This window comes from Eumetopias jubatus, unplaced genomic scaffold (assembly GCF_037043125.1).
Source record: "Eumetopias jubatus isolate StellerSeaLion01/CBP00866 unplaced genomic scaffold, mEumJub1_p1.0 scaffold_12, whole genome shotgun sequence".
Taxonomy (NCBI): Eukaryota; Metazoa; Chordata; class Mammalia; order Carnivora; family Otariidae; genus Eumetopias; species Eumetopias jubatus.
Genome location: NW_028274818.1, coordinates 85,781,776 through 85,789,705, shown reverse-complemented (window position 1 = coordinate 85,789,705; position 7,930 = coordinate 85,781,776).

The following is a 7,930-nucleotide window of genomic DNA, read 5'->3' as shown; positions in this document are numbered from 1 at the left end:
GGCTGGTTCAGGCGGTAGAGCAGGAGACTCTTGATCTTGGAGTTGTTGGTTTGAGCCTTGTGTTGGACGCAGAGATTGCTTAGATAAATAAAGAGGAAGAAGAAGAAGGAGGAAGAAGAGGAAGAGGAAGAGGAAGAGGAAGAAGAAGAAGAAGAAGAAGAAGAAGAAGAAGAAGAAGAAGAAGAAGAAGTAGCCGCCACCAAATAAAAGCAAATGTGATTTCGACATCAGCAACAGGATGGGATCTCCCACCTGCCTCCTGCCCATCTGGGCTCCCAGGGCCCTGTCCTAATGCCGCTGCCCTTCCAGTTCCTCAGCCAGGCCACCATCTTTCCCTCCAGCCTCAGCACCACAACACACATGCTGTTCCTTTGCAGGGACTGAGCTTTCTCCAACCCACCGCCCATCTGTCTACACCCTCTGGGAGCTCAGCTCAAATATTACAGCCCTGGGAAGCCCCAGGGTCTCCCAGCCAAAACCCACCTGCATGATCATGCTTTCTAGGGGCTTCCCATGATCTGCTTTCTCAACAGTTTTTCCAAATGTGCAATCATTTTAGTAAAGATGTATTCACTTATTTAATATCTGTCACTCACACTGGACTATAAACTCTGCAAGGGCCAGACCCTGTCTACCTTGTCCATTCTGCACATCTGTTTAGTAGAAGTCCCACTGAAAGTGCCACATCAGCACACGGATGAGACAGTCTGAGACTTGTCAAGATCATCTTAACACAAGTCTAGCATGCTTTCCAATCCACCACTGGTGTGTAGATGGCCTCAACCTATTTCAAAAGTCTAATTATTTTCATATAAGTCTAAAAGTAAATTATGTTTAGGATTAATTTTAGTAACAGTTACTCTTTTTTTTAATTCAAATGTTTGAAATTGATGCAATGTGTAAAAATAAGTTAAAGAAACATAACCCATGATGTAAGAATGCATGATTCTGACTTTCCACCAACCCTTTAAAATACACTTGGTGGAGTAATCTTTCCTTGCCACCACTAAAACCTCTGGCAGAGTCTCTGTGCCATGTATGTTCATGCATGGTCAAGAGACAGGGCCAAGATCATTTTACATTGCAAAATAATCTCAATTCTGTAGTTAGAATCTATAATTACACATGCTATTCCAAACTCCAAAATTAACTTCGCACTGAGTCTTCCCACATGCATTTCAGCTCAGTTGTCTCTCCTGGATTCTTCATCTATTAAGGATGAGAGATTTCAGGATACTCAATCAAAAAGCATAAATGTGGGCAGATATCTCCAATCTGGTGCAAAGTTTCTAAATAAAGTAACATCTCTGCCTCTTTTGGACTAGCTAGTGTTAGTGGACCTTAATCCCAAAGGTCTCTAAAGGCCCATGGAGTCCTTTGCTGCCTCACTGAGCTCTTTCTTCCCCATTGCCAAGCAGTCCTTCGCTGCCCAGGGTCATGGGAGTCTGGGGTACATCGTGCCTTCTCCTACAGGTATTTGTGTGCACACTGCATCTTCCGTCCTGGTAAAAACAAAAACAAAACAAAACAAAACAAAAACCTCCTTAGAAACACGAACTCAAACTTTATCATTTTTATTTCCTCAATATTACTAAAGACAGGAAGGACCATGATGAGTACATTGAATATTAAAGTACTTTTTAAATGTATGCAAATTGGTTACATAGAAAAACAAATGTTAAAAATTCAAGCACAGAATGACAACAGCTTGAAGTAAAGAATGGTCTAATTTTTTTTTTTGAAAAAGAACGAGTTTGCATATTAGCTTGGATTTTGATGGATGTGTATAGATGCAAAGTTTAGGTAGAGAAAGGAGGAAAAGACATGACACTATATTATTTTCCAAAAGCACATTTATACTGTAAGTGGGGATTAATGAAAAATTGTATAAATTACTCTAACCCAGTCTCTATTCTTTTATGACAAAACTTAACTGAAGCTAAATTTATTTCAGCAACATCCCTCTAAATCATTCATGGGTCAGTGGATTTCTCTACACATACTATATTCAAACCAAATAAAAGACAACAGCACAGAGGGAAAAGGGATGATACATGAATGCAAAGTACAGAAATGCAAGTGATGACATCATCCTGTTGATTCATGTAACCAGTCTAATTGGAGCACCTGGTCTCTGCCAGCTCTGTTCTGAGCTACTGGTGTTCAACAGTGACCGTTAGAAAGGGTTCCTCTCTCAAGAACTTGCATTCTAGTTGCGGGGAGTAGTTAACAAACATATAAACCACAAATATTATTACCAGAGGTGCAGTGAAGACCATGCAACAGACGGATGTGTAAAAACACAATGGGGCAGGGGCGCCTGGGTAACTCAGTCGGTTAAGTGTCCGATTCTTGATTTCGGCTCAGGTCATGATTTCAGGGTTGTGAGATCAAACCCTGCATCAGGCTCTGTGCTGGGCATGGAGGCAGCTCCCTGCTGCCTCTCTCTCTCAAAAAAAAAAAAAGAGAGAGAGAGAGAGAGAAATAAAAGAAAAACCACAACCAACGGGGCAAGGATGATGAAGCTGGGCATGAAGTGGTGGGTGGTAAGGGATGGCCTCTTTGAAGGAGTGGTGTTTGATCTAAGAACTTGATGTAAGGCCTTGGGAATGTCTGGGGGTAGGACATTCCAGAACATTCTGTCCTGGGGTTGCAGGGTAAGAGCAAGCCTGCTATGTGGGAGAGACAGCACGAGGGCCAGTGGGAAGGGGTATAGGGTGGGGAGAGTGCAGCAGAGTGGCAGATGGGGTGGGATGGGGTGGGAGGACTGCACGTGCCCTCCCCGGGGGCCAGGTGAGGATTTTATTTTAACCATGATGAGGCCGTAGGAGTGGATGTAAGTAGGGATGTGTTTACAGAGTGTGCTGGGATTGTTGTACATAAGATCGTAACAATGAAAGCAGGGCAAACACGGTGGCCTTGCAGAAGTCCAGCGGGTTACAGTGAAGACTGAGACAGGACTGCAGGCAGAAAGAAGACAAGAAGATTTGAGACCAATGGCCACTTGACTCGGCATGAGGGACAAGGAAACGAGAGGTATGCACAGGATCACAGGTACGCAGACTACATATCATAAATACATCTTACAACTGTGTGAGGTCTGAACGTCTATAAAATACATTCACTCCTTTAGTGCCGCCCCCATGATCATCCCACTAGGGAACTCTTGTTACTCGCCTTTGTCTGTCGTCCCCTACGGTTTTGTCCCATGATTATGGAAACTTCCTTATCTTAGTAGTTTTAATAATTTAATAAGAAACAGTATCTAACCAATTTTGAGGTCTCAGAATATGAAATACATTCGATGATAATGATGAGCGTTCAATAGTTTCTCTTTAAGAGAAATTCAAAAGATACTCTACAGAGACGAGGGATCAAAAACTACCTCATTCACTCCTGCTACCTCTCTTGAGAGCAAATGATGGCTGGTATTTCAGATTCCTTATGCTTGGGACTTACACGTGTGGGTTATTAAGGAATGAACATTATTTTATTGAAATCTGTCACCCCTGCTCATTCTGTCTCTACCTATGGCCCAGTGCCTCATCCCACTCTGGTGTTCAATGTTACCTATACCCCACCTAACACCTGTACATTATCCTACTTGACTCAAAGAACACAAGTCCTTTCCTGAAGTTAACCACCATTTCACTTATGTGGCTTCTCTTTTGGAAGAAATTACAAACGGGTTCAGTTTAACATTATTTAAATCTCTGACTCTGCCCAGAATATCACCAAACTGTGGCGTTTTGGTCTTAGAGAATAAATCACAAAATGAGGTGGGGGAGATTAATTATAGAGATACGTCTTACATGTTCTCATTAAATGAGTATGGCAATTTCAATTCCTGTAAAAAAAAATGAGTTGCCTAGAGCCACACTGCCCAATACTGTAAACACTAGTGACATGTAGCTATTTTATATTTGCAGATAAAATACTTAGTAAAAGTATGTCCCATGCAAATGTTAGGATACTTATACTAAGAAGGTATTTGCTGTTTGTCTAAATTTAAAGTTGAATTAGATATCCTGTATTTTTTATTTGCAAATCTGGCCACTCTAGGATATTACAATAAAACTACTAAAATTAAATAAAATTAGAAATTCAGATAGTCAATTGCACTAGCCATATGTCAAGTGCTGAACAGCCACACAGAGCACCTGGTTCTGCAGACCTGGGCCAGCTCCCTCATAATAGACAGGACTACTGGCAGCACTGGGAAGAACACCTGAAATCCCCAAACCAAACTTTAAGCAAGAAATAAGTATAATTCTAAAAATAACAATCTTCCTCTAAAGACCTCTCATGTAGCATTTTATATTTCAAAATTAAATATAATCTACTAATGTGATACTTCTCAACACTATAATAATGGCTGACAATTCTGGATTGTTTTGTACGTGGCCGATTCGATGCTAAACATCGTAACCATATTCTCAAGTCACTGTCATTCCAATCTGATGCGACAGGCTCTCTTACAGTAACAGTGATCTGAGGGCCACGGAGACCAAGGCTGGGGGCCACTCATTCACCTCCTCGAGGCTGTTGCCACGTGAAGCAGGGGCACCACACAGAACCGGCCACACACATGTTCTGCAATCATTCCTCCCACCTGACACTGCCGAGAATTTGAAAACCTTTCAGGTGAGGGTAAGGGAGGATTTTGCCTCAAGCGGTGACGAGCTCAACATTAGTAAATTTCAGTTATGTGCCATCTCTGTTCGCTTGGGTGAGTGGAAGACCATCACAAAGAGACCAACAATGGGAAAATACATTAACTATGTCTTGAACAATATAAAGTGCCTTAGATACACATGGCAAAGCGATTGTTTTTGGAACTTAAAGAGGGAAAAATGATAAAGGATGACAGTTCTGAGGTGCCTGTTCAAATAAAATACAACCAGACCTCTTTTTTCTGCATAAGGAAGATTTTTCGGGGAGAAAACCCAGGTGCGGTGTCAAAGGCAATGTTTCCCAGTGTCATCCTATAGCTCCTCTGCAGCCAACTCTGGCCCCAAGGCCAAGGACCCACAGCCTAAGAACGGCAGGAATTTGCTCAGGGAATTGAGAGGTCAAAGGCAGAGACTAGCAGGACGTCCGGTGGCATAACTGCATTACCTGATAAAAATGTCACCAAAGCCGGGCAGACAAGCATCTCCTCATAGAGGTCCTTGGTGAGGGTGATGGTAATGAGGAGGAGCAGGAAGGCACTTTTAAATGGAGTGGAAGGACAAAATGTCACAGAACAAAAAGACCCAGCCCGAAAAGCCCAGAATGGTGTTCTGTCATTGGGCTGGGCAGGAAGGTTATCAGACAGCTTGCTTCCCTGGGGATACTGCCTCTTTAGTCCCCTTGAAACATCCAGAGAGAAGTCACCCTGCCAACAATCCGGGCGATGGGGGACATCTGCAAGCGCTCTCCAGGGGTCAGAATTTTTAATTCCCCCTCCTCTGTCCCAGCCAAAGCTGTCTCACCTTCTTACCCTTGGGCTGCCCTCCCCCGGCCGGCCATCTGGCCTTCTCTTTCGCCTTTCTTTTTTCTCTTACCAGGTCCTACTGCTTAATTTTTATGACAATTTTTATAACTGATGTAACTCATAATCTATGGCTCTTCTTTGTTTTAGGATCCCAGTAAACAAAGAATCACACTGGAGTTGGATTTTTGTAGCAGCTTTCTGATATGTGAAATTAAAACTATCCTGGTGATAGTTTGGCAACTAAAAGGAATCTACATACCTCAGTCCTATGGAGCCGTGCAAAAAGGAATTTCAAGGGATGGTCATTTAAGCCTAAACTGGAACTCTAACAATAGTAATACTGAAAGATTTCATTAAAAAAAATCAGACTCCAGAGATTAAGAATTCCTCATATCATTGAGGTCATATGATACATGAGGGTTGCTGGCGTGGTGGGGGGTGGGAGGGATGGGGTGGCTGGGTGATAGACACTGGGGAGGGTATGTGCTATGGTGAATGCTGTGAATTGTGCAAGATTGTTGAATCACAGATCTGTACTTCTGAAACAAATAATGCAATGTATGTTAAGAAAAAAAAAAAAAGAAGATACCAGGAGGGGAAGAATGAAAGGGAGTAAGTCGGAGGGGGAGATGAACTATGAGAGACGATGGACTCTGAAAAACAAACTGAGGGTTCTAGAGGGGAAGGCGGTGGGGGGATGGGTTAGCCTGGTGATGGGTATTAAAGAGGGCACGTTCTGCGTGGAGCACTGGGTGTTATGCACAAACAATGAATCATGGAACACTACATCAAAAACTAATGATGTAATGTATGGTGATTAACATAGCAATAAAATTAAAAATAAATAAATAAAAATAAAAATTACAAAATTAAACGCAAAAAAAAAAAAAATCAGACTCCAAAGAGTCAAGACAGATATTTTTTTTTACATGGCTTTAATTAGGGGATTCTTAAATTCTCCATGCAAATCTGGGAATGCAATAGCAATGGAAAGAGACATTTCTTTTGTTCTAGAAAGTCTTCAGATTCTTGAAATGTGTTAAGAAAGTTATGGTAAGTGTGAAAACATTCCATTCCTGTCTTTTTTGATTTATTTGCTTCCATTCCCTCTCTCAAATTGAAGACACTGTCAAAGGTCACATCTTGAGTGGCATATATATTACCCTTTAAATGATTAAACAATATAGCTCCCTGTAGATATAACTAAATCTTAACTTGCAATCTTCTTGAAGCAATTATTATTTAATATAGCATTTGAGTATGTAAAAGTATGTGAAAAAAATACAGAAAGGTAAGTTCAGGAAAGGAACTAAACATTGTGTCTTTAAGTGTTAGATAATTAGTACTCATAGCAAACCTCAGAAGTTAATCTTCCTGTCTGGATTTTACAGATGAAGCACAGGAGCATAGGGGCATTGATGGAATTGCTCCAGAGGTAAGAAGAAACTGAGAATCCAATTCGGTTCTGCTGTGCTCCCAAGTCCTTGCTTGGTGCATTTTATTACTCTTTGAGGATTAATGCAATCAAAGCTTCCAATGAGACTGCTCCAAGTGCAAGAAGAAGCCACACAGTGCTTCACCAAGAGGGAAAGGATGTAAATTAGGGAATAGCGAATTCTTAATACGCAGTTCACAGGTTCAACAGCATCTAAAAGTTTCCAGGGCTTGACTTCTCCTGGGAGAATCAATGTAGGACATTCAGAATGACAGCTTTTAGGTGTATTCATTCTGAGAAGCTAAAGTGGTTTTTGCATTGTCTCCTGGGGAATTAGTGAGTGATTTGAACTAAAGAAAGCATTCAAAATTAAAGATATTTTGATTAAGTGGAACAGATCAACTGTTTATGTTGAGAGTGCTCATCTTAAAATCTAGGAAATAAAAACTAAATGGTAGGCAATGGGAGTGCCTCAGATGAAAGTAGTAGTTGGGAAAACACCTTCTGGTCTAGTTCACCAAATCTGGTCAGAACAAACACTTTGAAGGCACAGCGGAGGATGGGTGATGGATCGCATCTTAACCAAGGGGTCAAATGCTACGGTTGAGAGGATGAAGAAACAATGACAGGTAGAAATGTAATTATTCAACTATAAACACATGTGGGGATTTTCTAACAGTCATGAGGAAGGTAAATAACAAAACAAGAGGATGGTAAGAATATAGGTCACTCATGCATTCTTGCAGAAATTGGGAAAATCCATTTAGTTTTATGTAAATCTGAGCCAAGAATTCATGGTCTGTTATGGGTTGAATTATATTCCCCCAGAATTCATATACTGAGGTCCTAAACCCAAAAACCTTAGAATGTACCCCTAGATAGAAAAAAGGATCCTTATAAATGCAATTAATCAAATTAAGATGAGATCATTAGGGTGGGCTCCTAATCCAATGTGACTGCCATCCTTATTATAAAAAGGGAAAATTTGGACAGAGACACACACAGGGAGAATGCCACAG